General features: G+C 38.2%; 1 protein-coding gene across 4 annotated transcripts in view; it reads left to right on the top strand.

The window, feature by feature from the left end:
- Positions 1-202: 202 nt before the first annotated feature.
- The window catches only part of LOC136857427 (serine-rich adhesin for platelets), a 244,989-nt gene continuing 217,375 nt past the window's right edge, over positions 203-27,816 (top strand). For 2 of the 4 annotated variants that reach the window (XM_067136082.2, XM_067136080.2), the window contains exons 1-2: positions 203-485; positions 22,947-22,993. The gene's annotated coding sequence lies outside the window, so the exon portion shown is untranslated. Of the gene's footprint in view, positions 486-549; positions 776-10,794; positions 10,859-22,946; positions 22,994-27,816 lie in introns of those variants that run through there. The other 2 variants (XM_067136081.2, XM_067136083.2) reach the window with 2 other exon arrangements.

The following is a 27,816-nucleotide window of genomic DNA, read 5'->3' as shown; positions in this document are numbered from 1 at the left end:
GATAAAGCCATGCTGTCAGAGATTTCTCTAAAAACAACATGAAAATCCATGATTGATATTTTATTAACATGATGTGTTCTCCATGCCAAACGGTAATTTAACTCATCAACGCGTAGTTTTGATTTGCTCTTCTGAAGCAATTACTCATTCGCAATGAAAAGCAATCCATTGATGTTTTGTTGAATTCCACGCTTGTTTATTATTCCTTATACTATCCTCCAAATTGGGTCGTGTGTGTTTGAAGTCTCCTAAATTTCAGGAGCGTTATAGAGCTATGTGAATTGCAATTTATTATTTACAGACGTAGTGTTATTGATGATGTTAAATCGATAAATTCTGCTCAAGGTCTATAGTATTGGAATTTAATGTGTGATCTGTGTTTGACAGTTCTTATCTACTTTTGAATATGGATTTTCAAATACATGCCAATTTGATTTTCTTAATCGCTCCGCAGAATTACCTATACCCTGAAAGTATGACGTGAGGTATGTGTAAATTGTTTCCTATAAGCAAACGCGTACGCTATTTTGCACTGCATCTTCAGTTCTGCGCTGTGCATCGAATTAACCAGTAGTGCTATTTCCGTTTCAAATGATGTAGTAAATTTGTTGTTTTCTAATATACCTTTTTTCAGAGTTTATGTGACATACGATTGCTTCTTTGTAAAGTTCAGTGTCTCATACAGAAGGCAGAGGAACTTGCAGCTGTATTTTTTTCTTTTGATGGATGGATTAGTGAACAAGCAAATTAATATTTCATTTAGCTTCTCTTAAAGGTATAAATGTTTTAGTTTATAGTAATATCCTTGTTCTCTAGGACATTGTTTTTTCCTGATCAATAATCTGTTTTCTGCCTTACACTTTGCCAATAGAAGAGTGCTCTTTGTGCTTTCAGCAAAAGTTCAAGTGATAACAGTCGCTACAGATTACTCTAAATGCTACTTGTGTTCCTAACGTAGTTAAACTATATAGGCTATGTTTATTGACAAAATGTGTGTTGAACTAATGTGCGTTTAGGTGTACGACATGAAATATTTAATTATGGGAGATCATAACACAGGACAGGGTGTACAAAGTTTGACACTTATACTGTACACCAAGCGAGTTGGGCGTGCGGTTAGGGTCACAAAGTTGCAAGCATGTGTTTGGGAGATAATGGGTTCGAACCCCACTGTCGGTAGCCTTGGAGATTGTTTTCTGTGGTTTCCCATTTTCACACCAGGCTTTACTTTAATGAAGGCCACGGCCACTTCCTTCCCGCTCCTAGCCCTTTCCTGCCTCATTGTCACCATAATACCTGTCTGTGTCGGTGTGACATAAAGAAGCAAATTGTAAAAATATATATTTAAAAAATAATTTGTCAGGATGTGTACCAAAGCGAATAAAACAATATTTGTTATCCCTCGTTGTAGACATGCAGGTAGCCCCATTACTTTACCACATGGGTGTAGTTAGCAAGAATAGTTTGCAGTTCATTAAGCCAAGAATTGTGTTCATTGCATCATGTACTTCTTTTCAGTCTATAGGATGAGAGAAGTGGAATTATTTCCATAAGAGTGTAACATTGTTCTTAAACTTTATTTTAGGAAGTCAATAAATGTTGCCACATACCAAAATCATGATAGATGACTATTACTGTAACCGGGCGAGTTGGTTGTGCGGTTAGAAGTGCGCAGCTAGGAGCTCGCATCGGGTGATAGTGGGTTCGAACCCCACTGTCGGCAGGCCTGAAGATGGTTTTCTGTGGTTTCCCATTTTCACACCAGGCAAATGCTGGGGCTGTACCTTAATTAAGGCCATGGCCGCTTCATTCCCATTCCTAGGCCTTTCCCGTCACATCGTCGCCATAAGACTTATCTGTGTTGGTGCAACGCAAAGCAAAAAAAAAAAACTATTACTGTATGACCATTGGTACTAGTAGGCTCTTGAGCATATTAGCCTATATTGTCATTTAGTCCCTTTTTTAAAAATAGTTAATTTCCTTTACACTAAGAAAGAAGCTTGTGGTTTTACAAGACTTGGTATTGTGATCATAGCCATGAGACATTTATTTTTATGTGGAATCCAGACCACAGGGACACCATACAGATGCAAGCCTACAGCTGCAGAGCCTGTGGTGGCGGTGCATCCTGGACTTAGGCTATACCCTCAAATCCTGTAACGTGGCTTCTTTCTTACCTAAACTTCAGTTCTACACTAAATCATTCTAATTCTTGTTGTTCAGTCAATGTTACTAATCATTAAAACTATCATCATCACTTGGTATGTTGAATGATTTGGAAGGAATTGGAATTTTAAGATTTTGCAGTGTTGGAAATGTAACAAAGAAATTTAGGAAAGTAGATCATCAAGTCAGGAAGTTAAGGAGGAGGATGGTCGTCACATGCACACAAACACTATCTGATTAAAAGTATTGGAGATGCAGTTTTAGTCATGTTACTGTCAGCTTGGATTCTGGACATGGTGTGTTCGAACCCCACTGTCTGCAACGTTGAAGATGAATTTCTGTGGTTTAGCATTTTCACACCAGGCTGTACCCTAATTAAGGTGACTGATGCTTTCTTCTCAGTTCTAGCTCCTATCCCATTATTGCCTCAAGACCTGAGTCAGTGCGACAACATAAAAGCAATAGAAAAGTTCAGCCGAGTAATGGCCAGTTCTGCCAAGGTAGAGATGAAACACAATAATAAATTTTGGTGCCAAGCCAGATGGCACTTGTGGTTTTAGTCCGCATTCAGAGATAACGCGTCAATGTGCATTGTGTGCAATACATTATTATTATTATTATTAATAGATAACACAGCGAAGGAACTTTGGCGTAGTGACGCACATCCAGTTATGCTCACCATAGCTCTTATCTTCCCATTCTCCCCCCTGACTTCACTACTATAATGATAATGATGCAGTTCTGCTATTTCCAATCCCATTACATTATAATTCATATATTTTTATTTTCAAGTACTTTGTATATTGTAAATAATGATCTGGTTCCCCTTGCTCACATGGCATTCTATGTTACTGAGAGCATAGCTGCACACTGCAAAGTATCCTTTACCTTGAAATGAACAGTTGACATATTAACACAAAGCTGATATGAGAAATTAATTCCCTATTAACCAGGTGAGTTGGCCGTGCGGTTAGGGGCGTGTGGCTGTGAGCTTGTATCCGGGAGATAGTGGGTTTGAATCCCACTGTCAGCAGCCCTTATGATGGTTTTCCGTGGTTTCCCATTTTCACACCAGGTAAATGCTTGGGCTGTACCTTAATTGAGGCCATGGCCGCTTCCTTCCAACTCCTAGGCCTTTCCTATCCCATCATTGCCATAAGACCTACTTGTGTTGGTACGACGTAAAGCCACTAGCAAAAAAAAAAAAAAAAAAATCCCTATTAAAAGTAAGATAGCGGAGTACATCGTATGCAAGAAATTGGGTATAACATCAATATCCAAATAACATATGAAAATAAAAATATCAGAATGAAATGCATTGAGACAGGAAATATAGAAATACAAGAATACAGTAGAATCATTCAGCTTCCGGCCCCTGAGGATTTCAGGAGGACTGGTGAAGAGATATTTTTAATAAACAACCTTAAGGAACAAAGGTTTATAGCATTCACATTGTCAAATAGTACAGGCACATGGGCATATGGAATTCAATTCAAACATCACAAATAGCATCATAGGAACTATCGCTTAAAATCTACATAAGTGAGTTCGAACAAAGTTTATCAATTGGGTAAAGTCAGATGGAATCCAATAGCATTATCTCTACAATAGGTAACGTTATATGACTAATTCTTTGTCACAAGGGCCCACTGATTTAGGTGAGAACTGTGAAATAACCTCGAATCAGACAGCTTCTCATTATTAAAATCTCTTATTTAATGTTTACTTGCCTACCATCTACAGAACCTGCCTACACCTATCTAAATTCATTGACTTGGCCCACAACGGGCAACTTGCACACACTCTACAGTGTGATGGTAGTAGTGTCAGACCTGTAGCTTAGATCCTTTCCAACAGAACAAAGATGACCTAGGCCACCATAGCTCCATTGGTAGAGCAACCGATGCGAAATCAGGAGGTTGTGGGTTCGGATCCCACTGGTGTCCGGTTGGTCATTTTTATTCTGTACTTAACCTGTCTTCAACACATACTACATGTATGTAATACGACTGAATAGTTTGAAAGTCGATTTTGATTACTATGCGGACGTGAAAATTCAATATTCATTAAAAATAATGACTACTAGAGCTACAGATTGGAACCAAAAGCCCTATTACATTCTCACAAGGATGGTCATTTGCCAGCAGCCTGTATTACAACTTGAATTCTTCAGGGAAGACCGTCTACCTGGTGTTTGAACATCTCTAGGGGAACGGCACACCACTGTAGCATCTGCACCTTGACCACGGTCACTTCCTAATCTGAGCCTTTTCCAATACCATCATCAGCACGAGCTGTTTTTGTGTGTACGATGTAAAAAAAAAAAAAAAAAAAAGGAGGAAAGCTTTTAGTTTTTCACAACCGTTGATATTGTGACCATAGCCACGCAACCTCAGACCAAACCATAGGAACGTGACTTTTCCCATATGCATTGGTGGGGATCGAACTACGGAACCTTAGAATTTGGCAGCAATGGTACTTGGCTATTCCCTCAAACAATTTTTACTGTATTCTACAAGTTTATGCAACGTAAGCAGTCATCATCATCATCAATGTCCGACTCCAGTTGCCCGCGTGTGGTTAACAAGCCTCCTCCACTCCTTTCTGTCCTTCCACTTTTCCTGCTCCATTACTTCCGCCACATTCAATCCAGCTTCTCTAATGTCCTTCCAGATCTGATCCATCCACCTTCTTCTCTGTCTTCCAACTGGTTTCTTTCCCTTAACTTCTCTTTCCAATTCCCTTCTGGCTACTCGTTCCTTTCCCATTCTTTTTACATGTCCGAACCATCTCAGTCTTGCTTTCTGTATGTTCTGTACTAACGGTTCTATGTTTAGCCTTTTCTCTGATTTTAGTATTTTGGATTAGGTAAATCTCTTCTTGTCTCTTTAACCGATGTTCTTAAAAATTTCATCCTACTGCTTGGATCTTACTATCTTGTCTCTTATTAGTTACCAGCGTTTCTAGTCCGTATGTTACAGTTGGTATGAAATACTGTTTATATAGTGATCATTTTGTTCTCTTGGGTACTTTGTCATCCCATAAAAGCTCTCTGACTTGATGATAAAATGTTATACCTTTACTTTGTTATTAATTTCAGGGTATATTTCATTACTTCCATTAATAATGCTACCCAGATATGTAAACTGTTCTACATTTTCTAACCATTCTTCGTGTACCTTCACTTGGCTTCTCTTTTTCTTTTTTTCCACAATGCATGACTACTGTTTTCTTTTTACTAACTACCATTCCAAACTCCTTCAGTTTTTTGTTCCAAATGTCCAGTCTCCTTTGTAGGCTTACTTCCTTTTCTCCCTTTCCCCAAATCACCACATCATCTTCAAATACCAAAGCATTTACTTCATCACTACTGATACTCTGTTTTACACGTTTTATGTGATTTCATCTATCAATATAATAAACAATAATGGCGACAGCGCACTTCCTTACTTGAGACCTTTCTTTGTATAAAATGTTTCAGAGTCACCACTCCCCACTTGTACACTGCTTTTACTCTCATGATGCAACATTTTTATCTTGCTAATTAATGATTTTGGTACATTCCCGTTACAGTAGGCATTCCCATACATGCTTTCTCCAAATCCAAAAATATGAAGATGATTTTCTTGTTCCTTTGCAGATGTTTTTCCATTATTGTTTGCACTGTAAATATAGGCCTATAGTCTATTGTTGATCTATTTGGTCTAAAGACATATTGTTCTTCCTCTAACTGTGTTTCCATTATATCACTCAGTCTTTTGTCTGACTTTCTCCATTATTTTTTGCCCATGTGATAATAGGGTTATACCTCTATAATTTTCACATTTCTTCCTGTTTCCTTTTTTGAACAATGGTACAATGTTTCCTTGTTGCCAATTTTCAGGTATCCTGTCATCCTTTCATATGGCATTGAGGGCTCGGTATAGCCACTGTAGTCCACTGCTTCCTGCTGCCTTAATCATACTAGTATTGAATTAGTCTTTTCCACTTAGCCTACTTTACCTTTGGTCATTCCTTTCACTGCCCTTTCAAGTTCCAACCATGTTATCGTGTTCTCTTCTTTTTCTCCATCTCTTATTTCCACTTTCTTATCTCCTCCTTCCTCCGAGCAGTCATCCTCATTATAAAGTATTTCAAAATATTTTGTCATTACCTTCTGAAGACCCTTTTTGTCAAGTACTATGGATCCATCTTCTCTTTCTAATGCCTTGATTTATTCCTTTTGATTTTATTATTCTGTATAATAGTCTCTGATTTCCTCGACTATCTTGCTCAATTTTGTTGGTAAACTCTCCCCCAACATTTCTCCTTTTCTTCCTTGATACTCCTCTTTACTTGTAGTTTCAATCTTTTGCATTCCACATGTAACCTTTCTATCTTATTCTCATCCCTCTGACATGTTTTTTTGCTTATCCTTATCCATTTCTTTCTTCACCTTGTTCCTTTTTGTTATTTCTTTTTTTTTTTTTTTTTTAGTCTGTCCACTACCATGTCTCCTTTCCCTTAACCTTTGCTTTTGTTTTGCCGCATACCTCAATTGCTGCGTCTACAAATGTCGTCTTAAATTGTCCCACTCTTCTTCTCCACTTCGTATTTCTGTGTTAGGCAACTTCCTTTTTACGCAATCTTGGAATACCATTCTTTTATCCTCCTCCTCCAATTCCCCAATCAAGATCTTTGGTTTATTCTTCAGTACAATTTTAGGGATTTTTACTTGTTTTAATTCCACAGTTAATAATCTATGATCACCTTCCATACTTTCACTGGGGATTATTTTCGTATACATGACGTCTTTTCCCCATCGATGAGTGTTCCATACTGACCATCCCAACTACAGGGTGAAGTGAAATTCGTGCACTCGGGCGTCGCAACGTGACTCCTCACATGCCAGTAATAAAAAAATATCTGTCACAAAAGTTCGTCCTGCAAGTATATCTGGCAAAAAAAGGACGTTGAAGAGTGACAGTCTGGCAACAGTGTAACCACATGTAGAGTAACGAACTCTGTCAGCACGTACCAGACGTTCTGTACAGTTGGTGCAGAGGATAGAGTTTTGGGGTAGCATGCAGGAGGTCGAGAGATCGATCCTGGGTTGAGGCCCATGACGTGGAAAGGGCATCTTTCAAAGGTGACCAGTGAAAACTATTGTTCGTCCATTTCTAGGATCGTAGTATCTAAGTGCAAATGGGTTCTATAGGACCCGCTGCAATCGCTCTTGACGATTAAGGTGCCAGATACCATACCACCTGGACTACATTTACGAAATAAAAAACATACACCCCAACCCAGGATCGACCCCTTGACCTCCTGCATGCTAACACAAAACTCTATCCACTGCACCAACTGTACAGCACGGGTGATATGTACTGACAGAGGTAGTTACCCTACATGTGGTTATGGTGTTGCCAGATTGCCACTCTTCAACGTCCTTTTTCTGCCGGATATACTCGCAGACGAACTTTTGTGAGAGACATTTTTTTAATTGCTGGCATGTGAGGAGTCGCGCTGCGATGCCCGAGTGCGCAAATTTCGCTTCACCCTGTATATCGGCTGATCTTATGGCTATTTCTCTTCATAAACCATGTGTTCTTTATTATCAGGTTATTTTTGATACAAAAGTCCAACAGTTTCTCTCCATCTTCATTTCTATCGCCATACCCATGTGGTCCCAGAACATTCTCGTATCCCATTCTATCAGTTCCCACATGGGCATTCAGATCTTCCATTATCATGATTCCATCTCCAACAATATGCATTTCCAGTTCATTTTCCTTCCACGCTACATCCTGTCTGTGGAGTATACACCTGTACTTTATTCAGTAGTTCCTTGTTTGCATGTATGTGCATTATTAACTTCTTTCATTTACATACTCAACTTCAGCTATTGGTTCAACATTCTGATTCACTATAAATCCCACTCCATTTCTTTTCTCTTTACTGTTACCTATGCAGTACAAGGTGTACTCCTTTCTTAGTTTCTTCATTCCTTTTCCTTTCCATTTTACTTCACTTAATCCCAGGATGTCAAGTTTTCGTCTCTCCATTAGATCAATCGATTAATTTTCTTTCCCATTCATTGTTAAAATATTTATTGTTCCAAATCGGATTTTTTTTCTCTCTGATCTAATACTTGCACGAACATCAGCATTACCATCATATAGTGCAACTGCAGCCAGAGACTTATCAATTCCATTTCCATTTTTAAACTTCCATCCGATGCTTGTATTATAATTGAAAGCAAGTACAAATTTACTCTTCTGCTGACCTGCTAAGCCTAACGCATCTGAGGATTTTCTTTCGGGGTTTACTCCCTTCGCCTTTGAAGATCCCTCTTCTCCACAAGGCAGTGGTTTCCTCTGCTAATTTTCCCCAGAGAGAATGGATTGCCTCATCCACCATCTTCGCCATTCCGAAGGTCTCCTTCTCTGCCTAAGATGCTGTTAAGGTCTTCACCGTAAGCAATATTGTACATATATTTGCATGGTTAGAAGTAATTTGGTAAAATCTGAGGATGTTCTTATAGAATGAAACATGTCATTCAATGATAAATATTTTTCTTTATAGGTACAGTATGTTCTAGTGTTTTAAGCATTATATTTGATGGTTCAACAGACTGGAGAAGCATAAAGGTTATATTTTACTGGGTTATTCAATTCTTAAGTTCTTACACTGAAAGAATTTCTAATCCATTAAAGATATCAATATTCTATTTTCATATTCTTAAATGGTACTAAAGAATTGTGAAACGTTGTACTACATTTTTCCATGGGATTATTAATAATGGAGATATCGACACAAACTTTCCTTTTTTAATAGAACTTATGTAATTATTGACACTAGCAGAATAGTTTGTACTAACTTATTACGACTTCAGATATGTAATTAATTCATAAATCAAATAATTATTTCTTGAAATGTCAATAATACTTAAGTTTGCAGAGGTGCATAATCTTGTATATTGAACTAAATTAATAGAATTAGTAGAATTTGCTTATTTCTCTTTTCATTGTTGTATGTTTGGTTTCAAATATTTCAAATATGAATGGAATACATTTGTAAAGAATGTACATACTAAACTCTCAATACAGTGGTCTATGAGGGGCAAAAAGCCATCTGTAAATTCAAAAGTAGGCCTACATTAAATCATGAATCTTTGGAATTGTATTGACAGTGAAAGACTTCCTGTGGTATTAATATACTTTAATGGGAATATACACACCATTTTACAGTGGATTCTGTTTGAAAAAGTATCAGGCTTCAGTTGCTTTCTAATTTTATGCTTTTTCTTGACAACAGTTGATCAGAATTGCTGAAAATTTTCCTAATAAGCAGTCACTTGTGGATCTAATGAGGCACCTACGTATTAGATAATGTCATCCATGCTTTCTCTGAGCACCGATAATTTTGGACCAGCTGAAACTGCTGGAAGGAATTGGCTGTGTTCAGTGAGTAGGAACTGTCCCCAGCCTTTGTCTGGAAGTGGAAAACCATAGAAAAACCATTCTCAGGACAGCCGATGGTGGGGTTCAAATCCACGTTGTCTCCCAAATGCGCAGGTTGGCTCCATAACCATAGCGCATTAACACTCCGCTTGGTAAATTCATTTTTCAACAAGTAATCAATAAAATTACAATTACTGTACAGACTGCCAGTTTTAAGGAAATCACCAACATCTTTTCTTTGCACGGGGCTGGAATGATACCAGTGTTTGTGATGAAAGATATATATTTTGTATTTGAAGAGTCCAAAGGAAAAACCAGCTAACCCAATAGCATTTAAATTTTCAGGAGAGCCATTTGAAAGTTAAAAACGTTATAACTATATCGTTTTCAACACTTTCATAATGAAGAGGAATTTCACACTTGACTATGAACGTATGGAGGACGTTAAGGATGGAATTAACTTAAAAGTTGTTTTTTTGCACTTAGAAAAAAAAAATTATTGTGCCTTAGATACAAGGTATCCTAAGGAAAAACAGGCTAACCGGCAAGTATACAAGACAGAAACTTAACTTTCCTTGGTAAACATTAAAACTTCACACAATGAACGTTACTTCTGTACTTTGCAGGAGTCCTTTCCGAGTTACTGCACCCATTAGAATCACTACAAAGTTTCACAATGAATCATGTCGAGCTTCATTTCTTTGCGGTCTTTGTATATTTGAGCCTGTCGAAGTATACCTTGGCTTTGTCACTACAGAAAGTCTTCAGATGCTGAAGATCTCTAAATTTTTCCTCAGATATTGGGAGTGTATCTGAAATAAAATAAGAATATATGAAAGTGTGCTTATGAAACATTAAAATAAGAAGGTGGGAAAAAAGATAAAATATTAGTAAATTCCAAAGACACCAACAAAAGCACTCTTACCATTATATGCTCTGTCTGGGAAGAGGAACTCATTTGTTTGCTGTGTAGGCCTCTGATAAATTCTCTTCTCTAAAATTGTCAGTACAGACGAATTCCACGCTGCGTTGTAGATGGCCCTGTGCTGAATAAACCAGGGATGATCATTGGTGATTCTCGCCTTTTTGATGGAACGCATCGGGAAAGGACATCGCTTTACATAGCGGCAGGCACCTGGGTCCTCAAAGGAAGATGACCAGTTCCTCACGATGCTTTGGTCTACTTGCACTTACCACAAAAGGTTCTGGTTTGCTTCTGGCTGCAGATATCGCTTTGGCCCATTCACAAGGTACTTCAACTCTTTTCTTGGTGTCTACTAGACCCATGTTCTTATCGCACTCCAAAAAGGAGTTACCTCTCACAGGGAATGTGATGCACACTGTTTCTAACTTCTTGAGAACATGAACCACGTAGTGAAGATAGCGAAATACATTGTAGTTCTTATTTTGTTCAGCACAGGAATCACAGAATCAGAGATGTTTTACTCAGGGATCTAGGAAGTTTGTAATGTAGTAATGGAGAAAGCTCACAACTTCATTGGAGCCTTTCTTAGCAACTTCTTCACTGTATCCAAACCAAAATGATCTGCCTGTAGAAAGTTCATGTATATTGAAGGTGTAGTACGACAACTGTCTTCTGTAATAAGCGTCATTCGTTGTGATGTTAGGTAATGGGAGATTTCGTTGGCAATCAATGCATACAGCTTCCTTCATAACATCCTTCTGACATGCCTTTCTTGCAGCGCGCTTTTTTGAATAGAATGTCTCTGCTCACCTCAAATGAAGCTCCTGCAATATTTTAAGGGATTTTAGCTGTGTTGAAATACCATTCCTTTCTTCTGTAGTCAGACTACCATCCACTAGTTGTTTATTTAGTGCTTCAACTTCAGATGTATGTTTGTCACAGGTAGAAAACATGTATCAGACCTTGGGTAGCCAAAGGATAAATTGAATTCAGTATTGAAAATCAGTCTGTATTTTTCATACGAGATCTTGATTTCAGGGTGTAGTTTACGGAACATGTCACACATTTTCTGTATGCTAGGGTCTTCAAGTAGATAGATTTTCGAAGACTTGTTTAAACTGTAATGACTCTTACGACCCTTAAAAGAGGCTATATGATCAAGTATTGCCTTTTTTGCATGGTCTGTCATCTTCTTAGGTCTGTTATTATGTTTTCCCCTTTGGTCTTCTGGTGCTGAACCTGTTGCCTTCAGTGAAGTTTGAATAGTGAACACACTCGCCTTTGTAATGCTATGTAAACTTATGAAGACCTTCCTGCACACTTCTGCCTCTTCGTATCCATCCCCTTGTCTCACTCTAACTCTGTAGTGAAACGAGCAGTCACGGAAATTAGCCTCATTTTTAGGTCCCTTACAGTATCTTCGTTTAATCAGAATAATCGTCATGAGACCGGCAAGATGCGCTGATTGCTTATTCCAGTCACCTAGTTGATTGAACTGTGTAATCAGAGCTGACCTCATATCTGGAGAAATGTTCCGAAAACACTGAAAAGTCTTACGTTTACAGTACGGTCCTGTTTCGAATGTTGAAGCACGCAGCTTTTTCAGCACGTCCCTCATTGTTCCTAATGCCTTCTTTTTCTTTGTTGATTTTGATCCAGAAGGTCTGCACTCATTTTCTTGTGACAAACTTTCACAATTCTGCTGACAGTGGGGTTCGGACCCACTATTTCCCATATGCAAGCTCACAACAGCGCACCCCTAACCGCACGGCCAATTCGTCCGGTCATCCTCGACCTCTTGTGGGAAGGTACATCTTCGGATATGCTGGGAAGCAATAATTCCGTGTTTTGCCGCATAGCGCTGTAAGAAAATAATCTGAGCACTTTGGAAAACTTTGGTGAGTTTGCCACCACGTAGCACAGTCTAGGAAGGTAAATGTAATTCTTCTATCACAAGACGAACTACTTACTAATGAACATTAATTTATTTAGAATAAAGGTGATCTAGTCAATTAGCTGAGAATGTTGTAAACTAGTCTGTACACCTAACCATATTATTTTCAAGTGTGAGAAATTCAATCATCAACAGAACCAAGTTATTCAGAAATTAATGAAATGGGTTTTCCACTGCCCTTGAATGTGTCTTGCCTGTTATGTAATCTTCAGAGTCAATGGTGTATTTCCTTCAGGAAAGCAAACTAACAGTATAACTCTAATATACAGTAACTACTAACCTCCTTTCTATGTAATTCAGTCTTGTGTGTTTGGTAGTTAAATGCTGTGACGAATCACACTGATGAGAAGATATACTACCAAGCTCGATAGATGCAGTCGCTTAAGTGCGGCTAGTATCCAGTAAGTATTGACTAGGTTGACATTAAACAAATATTTTTTAAAATTATATGTAATCACTGTCGTCAATACGGACCAAATATGAGATTAATGACTTGTAGTATCCAGTATGCGGAAGATAGTGGGTTCGAACCCCACTGTTGGCAGCCGTGAAGATGGTTTTCAGTGGTTTCCCATTTTCACGCCAGGCTGCTTCCCTCCTATTGTCGCCATAAGACTTATCTGTGTCAATGTGACGTAAAGCCAGTTGTTGAAAAGAAAGAAAAAAAAAGAAATATACTACCCTATAACCCTATGTATTTTTATCCAACTGTTTTACTATATATCTCATCAACAAGAATCTACTTTCATAGATATTACTTTAAACAGTCCCCCTGTGTGTGGGGGATGTAGAATAACACTCATGGTATCCCCTGTATGTCGTAAGAGGTGACTAAAAGGGGCCCCAGAGGCTCTCATCTTGGGAGTGTGGCAACCACAGGGCACTGAGTCCTGGAATTGCTTCCACTTATGCCAGGATCCTCATTTTTATCTATCCTATCTGACCTCACTTGGTCAACTTTTTTCCCCCCTTTTCGACTCTGATGGTATTAGAGCATTCGAGGCCTAGGGAGTCTTTTATTTTCACATCCTTCATGGCCCTTGTCTTTCTTTGGCAGATATCTTCATTTTTCGAAGTGTCGGCTTCCTTCCATTTTTACTCTCAGGTTAGTGTTACATAGAGGATGGTTGGCTAGTACTTCCTGTTAAAACAATGATCACCACCACCACAACCATTGTTGATCCTGGAGCAACGTTTTTATGATCGCATGTCCTTACCAAATGTCTATGAGATCCAAAAGGCCGCTCCTAACCTGGGGTACAACGTCTATCTGATGGGGGCCATTGGCCTTCTCAGGGTGTCAGGTTGTTTCCTGCTGCCATCCCTTTGCTGGCGGGATGTAGTGTTTACAGTGCACTGTGTCTTCTGGTATGGGATAGAATAAATTTGTTACTTTCTTTGACCTGTCTCAGTCTCATCCTTTTTTTTTTTTTTTTTTTTTTTTTTTGTTGGGCAGTATGAAAGTGACTGAGGTATGAGCAATGCTTAGTAATACCATTCCTTATGCAGCCAGTCCCTGGTATGAATGGTGTAAAAATATTGCTCATAGGGTCGGTTGGTGCCTGCATTTCAGTGGACTTGGCAGACTGATATGTAATAGCAACTTTTGACACAGCGAGGAAAGCAACAGGAAATGACTTCGCTTCTTATTATGGTATGTCTTTTCAGTGATGCCTAGACCATTTATAACAGCTGTTGGCATAGCTGTGGAGGACCAAACCAGCCTTCAGGCTAAATACCCAACATACAACACTCAGTGTTGAGTTGCTGGTTGAATGGTCTACTTCATTACCAGAGCAAGGTCACTTGGATTGCCTAATTCTACTTCGTCTTAAAACAATAATCACCACCATCATCACCCTCTTCTGACATATCATTGTTTTTATCCTATTGAATATGGCTTGGTTTGGCATTTGTTTGTTCCTTTCTGTGACAGAACAAATTTAGATCAGTATTAGAACCACAGACGTTGTACTCATTTTAGTTCAGGCAGCTATTCTGTTTCCTGAAATCATCCTCTCAATAATAAGAAACATGAGCTTAACTTCTGTTCCTTATTTTTGGAAAAAAGAGCTATATTTCAAGCTAAGACTGATAATCTTGAAGTTAATACTTAAAAACAACTACGAAGTGTGTTCAAAAAAAGACCGAACTTTGTAAATTGCGCGCAAACCGCAACATTGAGCGAGTTGTGACTGTGGCGGCGCCTAGCGGCAACTTCTGACAACAGACCGCTGCTTTTCGCATTCCATTGCCTGCATGTGATTGCGTGTGTCACATGTTCGTCGAATTCTATAATGAAACAGCTTGAGGAACAATGCGTGTGCGTGAAGTTCTGCTTCAAAGTTGTGGAAACATTTGAAATGTTGAAGCTAGCATACGGGGAGGAATGCATGAGTCGTACACAATGCTACGAGTGGTTTAAACGTTTCAGAGACGGTAGAACGTCTGTCACTGAAGACCCTAGGCCTGGGCGACCTTCCACATCAACAGACGACCGCCATGTTGAGAGAGTTCGTGAAGTGATTCGTGGAAATCATCGTTTGACAGTCCGAGAGGTTGCTGATCAGGTGTGCATCAGCGTAGGATCATGTCATGCAATTTTAACCGAAAAACTTCAGATGCGGCGCGTCAGTGCTAAATTTGTCCCTCGTTTGCTGACTGACGATCAAAAAGAGAACCGAGTCAGCATCAGTCAGGAAATGCTTGCTAACGCAGATGCTGATGACAACTTCCTGAAGAACATCATCACTGGAGATGAGACGTGGGTGTACGGTTACGATGTCGAAACCAAAAGGCAATCATCACAGTGGGTGGGGAAAGGTTCTCCTCGACCGAAAAAAGCACGAATGAGTCGTTCAAACATCAAGGTGATGCTGATTGTGTTTTTTGATTGGAAAGGCATTGTCCATCACGAGTTTGTACCCCGAGGCCAGACAGTGAACAGAGAACTGTACCAGAATGTTTTAACGCATTTGAGAGATGCTGTGCGCAGGAAGAGGCCTGAACTGTAGGAAAACAAATCCTGGATGTTGCACCATGACAATGCGCCAGCACATGCCTCTCTCTCAGTCCGCAGTTATCTGGCAAAACACCAAATTCCTGTTGTGCCCCATCCGCCCTATTCTCCCGACTTGGCTCCAGCAGACTTTTTCTTATTCCCCAAATTGAAAACCACCTTGAAAGGACATCGTTTCCAAGGCATTGAAGAGATCAAGGAGAATGTGACGAGGCAACTTCGCGCCATCAAAGAAAGTTCATTCCAGGAAGCATTCCAAAAGTGAAAGAAACGTTGGCAACATGCTGTTGATAGTGCAAGGGACTATTTTGAAGGGGACAGTCTGTGAAATGATGTAAGCTACATAATAAAGTTTTTCTAGCCACAGTTCGGTCTTTTTTTGAACACACCTCGTATTACCTACACTACTGCATATTAAGTTTGCTATTGATTGCACTATTTTCCTTGGGTTTGTTTTCTCGTTTTATTTATTAATTAGATATTTTGCTGTGCTGTCAGGAGAGGTGCATATTTTATGTGCAGCCTGTACATGCAAATTAGAGTCCAGTCAATATTTTGTACTGCAGGTCCCTCATACATAAAGATGTGATGAATCATTGAACCCTCTCCCCTGCTGGTGAGAAAGAGAAGAATGTTCCACACTGCAGTTTTATAGATCATTGTGTATTTCATCAATTATTTTGTGTTTGTGTAGAATTGAATAGAAAGTCCTCTTTGTCCAGATGTTACTTCCCAGCTGCAGTGGATAGGGGCTCCAAAGCACCAGTTTTTATACATAAAGGAGATTGTTTCCTTAGAGATATTGTTACAGTTTACCTCTGTCCACTTGATTCAGGGCTTGAATCCTGTCTCTGCCAACATTGACTCCAATCGTATGAGGATGATGGAAAACTGCCTGTACTGTATCTCGTAAACTGTAGCACATGGTCTCAACAGATGAGATGTATGATGACTGGAACTCACAGGAGAGTCGTGAATTGCTATCTCATTTGTGTCCTTTTTCAATTATAATAAAAGTTTTGCACGCAAAATTGTGTAAAAGTCAAGATGATTATTATTACTAAATAATTAAATAATAATCTTTATCAGGAATACCATTGCACGCAACATAGTTTCTGTTAGGCACGTAAGTGAGCGAATGATGTGGGTAGATTTGTCAGTGGGAGGAATTAGGACAAGAATTGTGTCCGTGTATTCACCATGTGAGGGTGCAGATGAGGATGAAGTTGACAAGTTTTATGAAGCATTGAGTGACATCGTGGTCAGGGTGAACAGCAAGGTTAGAATAGTGCTAATGGGCGATTTCAATGCGAGAGTTGGGAATAGAACTGAAGAATACGAAAGGGTGATTGGTAAATGTGGGGAAGATATGGAAGCTAATGGGAATGGGAAGCGTTTGCTGGACTTCTGTGCTAGTATGGGTTTAGCTGTTACGAATACATTCTTCAAGCATAAGGCTATTCACCGCTACACATGGGAGGCTAGGGGTACCAGATCCATAATAGACTATATCTTAACAGACTTTGAATTCAGGAAATCTTTTAGGAATGTACGAGTTTTTTGTGGATTTTTCGATGATACAGACCACTATCTGATCTGTAGTGAACTAAGTATCTCTAGGCCTAGGCTAGAGAAAGTGAAATCTGTCTGCAAACGAATAAGGGTAGAAAATCTCCAGGACGAGGAAATTAGACAGAAGTACATGGATATGATTAGTGAGAAGTTTTGAACAGTTGACAGTAAGCAGGTTCAGGATATAGAAAGTGAATGGGTGGCATACAGGGATGCTGTAGTAGAAACAGCAAGGGAATGCCTAGGAACAACTGTGTGTAAAGATGGGAAAAGGTGAACATCTTGGTGGAATGATGAAGTGAGAGCAGCCTGTAAACGTAAAAAGAAGGCTTATCAGAAATGGTTCCAAACAAGGGCCGAGGGAGACAGGGATTTGTACGTAGATGAAAGAAACAGAGCGAAACAAATAGTTGTTGAATCCAAAAAGAAGTCATGGGAAGATTTTAGTAATAACCTGGAAAGGCTAGGTCAAGCAGCAGGGAAACCTTTCTGGGCAGTAATAAAGAATCTTGGGAAGGGAGGGAAAAAGGAAATGAACAGTGTTTTGAGTAATTCAGGTGAACTCATAACAGATCCCAGGGAATCACTGGAGAGGTGGAGGGAATATTTTGAACATCTTCTCAATGTAAAAGGAAATCATCATGGTGGTGTTGCAAACAGTCAAGCTCATGGGGAGGAGGAAAATGATGTTGGTGAAATTATGCTTGAGGAAGTGGAAAGGATAGTAAATAAACTCCATTGTCATAAGGCAGCAGGAATAGATGAAATTAGACCTGAAATGGTGAAGTATAGTGGGAAGGCAGGGATGAAATGGCTTCATAGAGTAGTCAAATTAGCGTGGAGTGTTGGTAAGGTACCTTCAGATTGGACAAAAGCAGTAATTGCACCTATCTATAAGCAAGGGAACAGGAAGGATTGCATCAACTATCGAGGTATCTCATTGATTAGTATACCATGCAAAGTATTCACTGGCATCTTGGAAGGGAGGGTGTGATCAGTCGTTGAGAGGAAGTTGGATGAAAACCAGTGTGGTTTCAGACCACAGAGAGGCTGTCAGGATCAGATTTTCAGTATGCGCCAGGTAATTGAAAAATGCTACGAGAGGAATAGGCAGTTGTGTTTATGTTTCGTAGATCTAGAGAAAGCATATGACAGGGTACCGAGGGAAAAGATGTTCGCTATACTGGGGGACTATGGAATTAAAGGTAGATTATTAAAATCAATCAAAGGCATTTATGTTGACAATTGGGCTTCAGTGAGAATTGATGGTAGAGTGAGTTCTTGGTTCAGGGTACTTACAGGAGTTAGACAAGGGTGTAATCTTTTACCTTTGCTGTTTGTAGTTTACATGGATCATATGCTGAAAGGTATAAAATGGCAGGGAGGGATTCAGTTAGGTGGAAATGTAGTAAGCAGCCTGGCCTATGCTGACGACTTGGTCTTAATGGCAGACTGTGCCGAAAGCCTGCAGTCTAACATCTTGGAACTTGAAAATAGGTGCAATGAGTATGGTATGAAAATTAGCCTCTCGAAGACTAAATTGATGTCAGTAGGTAAGAAATCCAACAGAATTGAATGTCAGATTGGTGATAAAGCTAGAACAGGTCGATAATTTCAAGTATTTAGGTTGTGTGTTTTCCCAGGATGGTAATATAGTAAATGAGATTGAATCAAGGTGTAGTAAAGCTAATGCAGTGAGCTCGCAGTTGCGATCAGCAGTATTCTGTAAGAAGGAAGTCAGCTCCCAGACGAAACTATCTTTACATCGGTCTGTTTTCAGACCAACTTTGCTTTACGGGAGCGAAAGCTGGGTGGACTCAGGATATCTTATTCATAAGTTAGAAGTAACAGACATGAAAGTAGCAAGAATGATTGCTGGTACAAACAGGTGGGAACAATGGCAGGAGGGAACTCGGAATGAGGAGATAAAGGCTAATTTAGGAATGAACTCGATGGATGAAGCTGTACGCATAAACCGGCTTTGGTGGTGGGGTCATGTGAGGCGAATGGAGGAGGATAGGTTACCTAGGAGAATAATGGACTCTGTTATGGAGGGTAAGAGAAGTAGAGGGAGACGAAGACGATGATGGTTAGACTCTGTTTCTAACGATTTAAAGATAAGAGGTATAGAACTAAATGAGGCCACAAAACTAGTTGCAAATCGAGGATTGTGGCGACGTTTAGTAAATTCTCAGAGGCTTGCAGACTGAACGCTGAAAGGCATAACAGTCTATAATGATAATGTATGTATGTATGTATGTATGTATGTATGTATGTATGTATGTATGTATGTATGTATGTATGTATGTATGAATAATAATATCAGAAATATCATTTACACAGTTCAATTATGCATAACAAACATAATAAGTTGATATTATGAACAAAATGGTTTGATGCAGAACAGGACGTAAACAGGGAAGCGTACTGTACCGCATACTCTTAATCGCTAATATTCTTTAAATCACTATAACAATGATTTGTTATTGAACAGTATCCTCCTTATTCAATACATTATGTCTCTACATTGTCTCGGAAGCAAGAAATTTTAAACAAGTAACTGAATGAACTTAAAGAATCCTATTCTAGAAAAGGACCTATTTTACCACCCGTTGATATAAATACTACACTTAATTTTCATTCACTGGTAGAAAAACATATGTTCACTAATAAATCATTGTTATAGTGATTTAAATAATATTAGTTTAGCTGTCAATATGGAAAGATGAAATTTATATTTTGTGGTACTCTATATCACGTTTGTAGGTGGAATCTGCAATTGTATAAAATACAAGATGGAAAGAAACACAGCAAAAGCCCTACTATTTGCAGATGACAATGATATGGAGAGAAAATGAAATGAAAAAGTTAATGTATGGAATGAGGTAATAAAAGGATTTGGAATGAAAATATTCATAGAGAAGAATAAACCAGAAAGTTAACAGTAAATTGAAAATCATTAGAAGTTGTGAACATTTCATAGATTAGATTAAAAAGATAATACGGCAAGCAATGGCTTCTACGAGAGTGTGAGGCATTTTATGCTGAGCCAAGAAGTTCTAAGAAGGAAGTTTTGTATTCTTCCTGTAAGGTGCAGCAGGTACATGGACAACAACAAAATGAGATGAGAGTATAGTTAAGGCAGTGAAGACCAAATTCCAGAGGTGTTGTAGGGAAGACTAGAAATAAAAAGTAGAAAGAGTACTGGAGTATCAAAACCACAGGACAGAAACAAGTAAGCTGAAATGGTATGGATATGTGATGCAAATGAGAGAAGATCGAGTTCCAGATAAAGTATTCACAGAGAAACCACAGGAAAGAGACCACAAGCAAGGCCCCGAAAGGTGGAGGACGGTGTAGGGAAGAGAGGAGGAAAGATAGAAGAAATATTATAAGCAGGAAAAGAGTGGTGGAGAGACAGGCACTGATGGATTCATAACCCAAACCAGGAGAGAAGTGAAATTGCGAACTGAATAATAACAACAACAATATCATCTTTGACTTGGATAACATGGATCAATGAGACAAACTGCAAGGAATCCAAGAGAACAGTTGTGTTCATTCATGGTTTACTTGTGTGGAAGCAGAGGAAAGTTTTTTCAAAACTTAAAGTTTTCTTACATTTTGTCCCGTTTCAATGGCATGAACGCAAGAGACTGTCATGTTAATGAACGTAGATGAGTCTAAATATTATGATATAGAATGCCCAGATTTTGGCCTTTTCTTCAGAAGTGACTGCCTCAGCTGAAATCAATCTTCGGGTCACGACCTCTGTTCCACCGACGGCAGTCAACCATTGCAAGTAATCAGCTTCATTTTCCGTCTCAAATTATAATCACAGAGACTTACAGTAATTGAAAATCTTCAACATTTTTGATACTTTTTATTTGCTTTTTAGCAAATTAGTTAATTATAAACAGTACATGTTTTGTTCTCACTTGAGAACATCTTCAGCTGTTGTTAAGCTTAGGTCAATCGCTAAGTTTTTGAGTACATTATTTTCAGGTACATTGTTCTTCTTAAAAACTATTTGAATATAAATTAAATGATGTTAAAACAATGTGGGGGGGGGGGGTTAATGGGTTGATGAAATGAGACAGGTTGAATACATAGTTAGCCTACTTAAAAAACTATATCTATTCATTGGAATAGTTGTTAAAAGTTTCAACTCTGTTACACAAAATATCTGTTTGTCTTCCAGTTAAAAGGTTTTTAAAAAATGATTGACTTCTTGACACTGTTCTAATTATTGTTCAATGTTCATTTCTTTCACTCGTTCCAGGTTGGCTGTTATTTATTTTGAGCTTGCTTAATGTGCCCTAAATTGAGTCTAATGTGGAACTATGAAGCTGATTGCCGTTCATTTTTTTAGAAGGGAACTTCGTCTCAATTTCTTACTGTTGTTAAACTCCAATTCTACCGTGACCCTGGAGGGGCTACGTTTGAAGCTGCTGGAAGACAAACAGATATTTTTAGTGTAACAGAGTTGAAACTTTTAACAACTATTCCAATGAATAGATATAGTTTTTTAAGTAGGCTAACCATGTATTCATCCTGTCTCATTTCATCAACCCATTAACCCCCCACATTGTTTTAACATCATTCAATTTATATTCAAATAGTTTTTAAGGGGAACAATGTACCTGAAAATAATGTACTCAAAAACGTAGCAATTCACCCAAGCTTAACAACAGCTGAATATGTTCTCAAGTGAGAACGAAACATGTATTGTTTATAATTAATTAATTTGCTAAAAAGCAAATAAAAAGTATCAAAAATGTTGAAGATTTTCAATTACTGTAAGTCTCTGTAGCAATCAACCATCTAGTGAAGATGATTATTAAATAAAATACTAAGATAGAAACATGAACACATAATAGGATATACTGAACAAGAAGGTCATGCGGTTAGCGGCTCACAGCTGTGAGCTTGCATTCGGGAGATAGTGGGTTCGAACCCCACTGTCGGCAGTCCCGAAGATGGTTTTCCGTGTTTTCCCATTTTCACACCAGGTAAACCTTAATTAAGGTCACTGTCGCTTCCTTCTCATTTCTGGCTCTTTCCTCTCCCATCAGCACCATAAGACCTATCTGTGTGCTGGGCTGAGTGGCTCAGACGGTTGAGGTGCTGGCCTTCTGACCCCAACTTGGCAGGTTCGATCCTGGCTCAGTCCGGTGGTATTTGAAGGTGCTCAAATACGTCAGCCTCGCGTCGGTAGATTTACTGGCACGTAAAAGAACTCCTGCAGGACTGAATTCTGGCACCTCGGCGCCTTCAAAAACTGTAGAAGTAGTTAATGGAACGTAAAAACAACTATTATTATTATTATTATTATTACCTATCTGTGTTGGTGCAACGTAAAGCAGATTGTAGAAAGAACGAAAAACATCATAGGATAAACTTAATGACAGGTCAGCATTGGAAGAGGAGCAACAGAAAAGGATGGGAGGACAAACATGAAACAAGAAAGCACATCTTCATATCTTGCCGTCTTCAAATAGATTGACTCTCTCCTTCCCAATCCCAGTTTTGCAACATCCATTTCTTTTCAGCCCCTGACAAGCTCAGTAATTTATTCTGTTATGTTCATTTCTTTTTGTATATGTCTGGATTTCCCATTCATTTCTTTCTTTCCATTACTTACAAATTGATGATGCACTCTAGCAATGAAGGTTAGACATGTATTAATGGTAATACTGTGAGAAATAGTTGACTGTCATTCTTCTTCTGCTGCTGCAATCTGTGGCCGGATGCCCTCCATGAGGCCAATCACATGTAGATGATTTACCGTTATTTAAATCCAGATATGTATTTTGTGCAAGGAGGATATGTGAGTATAATTGTGTTGTATTCTCTTTGCATTTTCAGAATGGGCTGGTTCGTGGGACAAACTGGTTAATAACTGCAACACCATGGTGAGTAACATCAGTATAAATAAAATTGTTTTGTGAGTACAAATCAGACTTTTTGCTTTGTACTTTGTCCTTATCTCAGGTATACAGAAGTTGAAATAGTCTCAGATCAGTTTTCATCTGTTTGTCTGTTTAAGACTTCACTCGAAAACAGCTTGAAAGAATTTCTCGAAACTCGGTATGTAAGTTCAAGGATAGTCGAAGTGTCCACCAGTGTATTAGTACGGAGTGCTAATAATCTTTAAATTACTATAACAATTATCTATTATTAAACAGTATCCTCCTTATTCAATACATTATGGTATAAAATTTAGAAAACTTAAATTTCACATTTGTCATATCTATACATGTTTCGATCCCAATTGGATCATCTTCAGTAGGTTGCTAAAAGTTGACATATATCATAGTTAAAAATATTTAAAATTGAAACAAGAATGTTGTAAATGTTCTTAAGAAAAGTTCATGCTTTTAAAAAGTCATGCTAAAATCTTGCTATCTTTATAAGGCTGGAATATCAAACTGCAACTGTCAACAATGACCGAGTGGAAACATACGATAACCTAAGGAAAACAGCCAACCATATCAAACATAACTTCTCTGTACCAGAACATCTGTTGTTTCTGTTGAGCAGAGCACATTCCACATGAATCATTTCTAAATGAAATTATGAGTGTGTGCATTGTGTACATGAATCTGAGTCTAACTCTAAACCGATAAAATGTTACATATGTTATTTCTGAAATAACCAGTTGAATTTAGATATACACTGACTATAGGAATGCATATTTCAAAAATCTTTTTTATAACATTGTTTCATTTAATTTAAAAATCAGAGAGAAAGATTAAAACAGTGGCAGGAACAACTACACCAGCAAGACAAGTAAGACAGCTCTGGGTGGGATGAGTGGGGAACAGAAGTGAGAGATGAGGACAAACATTAAAACAGAAAAGGACAATAACAAATTCATTTTCACATAGTTGGTACTGCTTACTTAATCTCAGTTTGTTATACTTTGTATATTATTTGCTGGGAAGTACCACTTACATCTCTTTAACGAAGTCTGCACAAGCCTTTTTCAGAGGGTAGGGTTTGATAGTTTGCACAGCTCCTTCTCCATGTGATGGACAGCCATGTTAATTTCCCTGCTCACCTAAGTACAAGGGGTGGAGTGTGTGGTGTCATTATTCATGCCACCCTTCACTCTGTGGAAGTGTTGCATGTTGAGCTGAAGGCAGATATTGATTAGTGGACCTGTTGGGAGAAAACCACAGCCTAGAAGGCTTGGGGCAACTTTTAATTAACAGCTCTGATAAAGTTAATGGCCCTTTGTTTGAGTAGTGCATCTTACCTTAATAGTGGGGTGTGTTCAGTCTTAGTCTCTTGCCAATGAGTTCATTTACTGGGGGTGAAACTCACTGTATATGATGGAAGAACATGTGCTCTTTGAAGGGGTTATATCATCATTTACAGGTGTTTATAATTGTTTGTTTTGTCTGTAAATGTTCTTATAGTATGTGATGAGAAATTCTTTTTACAGTTATCTACAGTATACATACAAGTGGACTATTTTTCATAGTGTGATATATTTCCATGTACTAACTAAGCTTTACAACTTTTATTTTATTTTTCCCTCGTATGGTGTATTTCATCATGTTGCCCAAGTTTTGGAATGCTATTTCCATACTTTTGACGATTCAAGACATATCTAGGAACACAATGACAGGTCAGTAAGGACATGAGAACACAAGGACAAGGACTATTTCCACATTGATCCATTTCTTCTGAGGTCATTTGTACTTCCCAGGTTCATCAGGACATTCATGCTGAGATTGCCCTTGACCTTGTGTGCTTCTTCCTGCACTGACATGTCATCCTATCGTGTGTTCCAATCTTTCTACATACGACTTGATTTGTAACTTGTTTCCAAACTGCTGTCAGTGTCCTGCTTAAATTCCACACAATTTTGAAATGATGTAGTATATGTGAAGAAAATATTTTCATTAATAACATACTTTTGTTAGCAGGCAAACGGTTTCAATCAGCACCGTGACATCTGAAGTTCAGACCTTGTTGTTAGGTTTTCCCACAATCACGCTTTCTTCTATTGTTGGGACTGTATGTTCAAGTATGATGATCCTGCTCATTTTGATAAATGTATACTTGATTTACTTTGCCCATGTTACATGGTCAACATCATGAATGTAATGAAAATGAAAGTCCACAGCCTGTTTCCAGTCATTCAACCGGGTCAGGAATGGAATGAATAAAGCCCCCATCTAGCTATGAGGATAGGAATTGTGCCGGCTGCCGAAGACTGTCGCACTCCTCTGGGGCAAGGATTACTGAATGACAAATGAAATGATATTGGTGAGTGTTGCTGGAATGAAAGATGACAGGGAAAACTGGAGTACCCGGAGAAAAACCTGTCCTGCCTCCGCTTTGTCCAGCACAAATCTCACATAGAGTGACCAGGATTTGAACCATGGAACCCAGCGGTGAGAGGCTGGCACGCTGCTGCCTGAGCCACGGAGGCTCTTGAATGTAATTAACATAGAGCAGTTCATAACTTGTTTGTAGGATGGCACAGCATGAAGTAAATTGCATTTCATGGAAAGTTCAAATTACAGAGTGTAATGAATAAAATATGTACAGAGTTAATAAGGAGTTCCCACTCTATCAAAGATACTATGTTTGCACTCATAATATCCCAGACTCCATAAGAGGATTTGAACATGAAATCTGCATGTTTTCAGGCCCATTTGCAAGGCTAACAAACTTTATTCACCTGTTGACTTTAACTATCGGTCTCACTTAGTTCATCACCAGGAGTGCAAATAACAGCAAATCTCATGTAAAAATTCAAATATTTGCCACAACTTTAGATACAGTTTAACAGAAGATATTACTTTGAGTGATAATTGTTTTTTTTTTTTGTGCAAGTTAATCACATACAGTATGTATTCAGAAAGTATTGAAATGGGCTCTCAAAAAGAAAAGATGTTTTCCCCTTCAAACATGTGGAGGGGGTTAATCATATTACATATATTTTAGGGAAAAATGTATATCTTGAAAAGTCTTTTTCTGTAGCTTCCAGCACAATTAAAGATATATCCTGAGTTTGGTTCCTAACAATTGCATACATAAAGATTAAAAAATGTCACTTTGAAGAATGTAATGTTAGCTGTGGTGCCATCATATTTTAATACAGGTACATACATATTATGTATTTTTTGATTAAGAAAACGTCAAAGAAATGAACAACCAACGCATAAATTTTTGATAACTTTTCTCATCACTTAGTGAGTCGGTTACACAGTTATGGTCGGTCGCATAACTGTGAGGTTGCATTCATGAGATGGTGGGTTGAAATCCCACTGTCAGCATCCCTGTTTTCCGTGGTTTCCCATTTTCACTCCAGACAAATGCTGGGGTCGTACCTTAATTAGCCCTTTCACACTCATGCATCGCCGAAATGCTTCGATGTGTTAGTAGTGCTATGTTAAACACACACACACACAAATTCTCAGCCAAGTGTTCTTAATAACATTTACACAGTGGCACAGGTTACCAGACGCTTTCCACACACACTCAGTGGTGCTGATGACATGATGTGGATGTGAGGTGTAAGAAGCAATTTAATTAAAGCATTTATAGTGGACCCGTGGTGAAATCTTTCAGAGCTATGAACATATGAGCCAAATTTAATTTTGTTTGTGATGACCTGGTGAAGTTCAGGGATGTACACAGTACTTCCTCAGATCTTAGAATGGAAACCTACGATCATTTTTATAGTTTTAAAGTTTGGATATGCAGCAATGAAATGAAATCAGTCAGTCAGTCAGTCAGTCAGTCATTGAAGTTCTTAATATCATAGGTTAGGTTTGTTTCAAAGATCTTATAATAGTTTTGTTATAGGAAGGAAGGAATTCCTGAAAGAAAAAAAAAAAATATTGAGGAGTTGGTACAAGTTATATTTGTGAAAAATGCATTTGAAGTACAAATATACTTGCTGTGGTACTTTTTCAAATACTGTATGTTTATTCCACTTGTTTCCATACATATCTCTTGCCATATTTTTATCACATTTAGAATAGAAATCAGGTAACTATACCACACTACTACTTCCAATTTTTTTTTTTTTTGGTCACTTGTACCTTGTTTTTACTCAATCTTCCTATAAGTGTTAATTGAATAATTGAATTATTGTAAGGTTGACATTAATATATCACCACCCACACAACAATAATTACTTAATTTACATGTTATTTAAGACTCCATAAAAACAGTTTCTAACTACAGTAGTTTTGTTGTTGTATATGGTAATAATTAATACAATTACTGTAATAATAGTTGGCACATAGGTTCTGTTTTTAGCTGCTTGAAATTGTATTTTACTTGCCTAAAACTATATTTTTAGTGCCTAGTTGGTAATTTTTAGAGTCTTGTTTTAGGTTCCTAGAAAATAAGTCTTAACGACCTAAACATCCAAAGTCTAGCCGTGGATCTAGCCCTTGTTTGATTATATTTTTTAATAAGATTGATAAAGAACAACAACAGAACAATAGAATACAAATCAGAATACAGGCACTGCAAGAAGGAGTGCTCCAAGGTTGTTCAAGAAGTGAAAAAGAAATGCTGGCAAAAATTCACTGAATCTTTGCAAGAAGATACAACCGGAAGCAAAAAGATCTTATTCCAGTGGGTAAAAAAGAAAAAAAACCCAGGTGAAGGTGATAACTTCATTAAAAATGAACAGGAGGAAGGGATGACGCAGAAGCAGCGTACATTGCAGAGGTGGGGAAAATACTTTGAACAGCTTTACAAG

The sequence above is a fragment of the Anabrus simplex genome, chromosome 1, assembly GCF_040414725.1.
Source record: "Anabrus simplex isolate iqAnaSimp1 chromosome 1, ASM4041472v1, whole genome shotgun sequence".
Classification (NCBI taxonomy): domain Eukaryota; kingdom Metazoa; phylum Arthropoda; class Insecta; order Orthoptera; family Tettigoniidae; genus Anabrus; species Anabrus simplex.
This window is presented reverse-complemented; position numbering and strand designations above follow the sequence as displayed.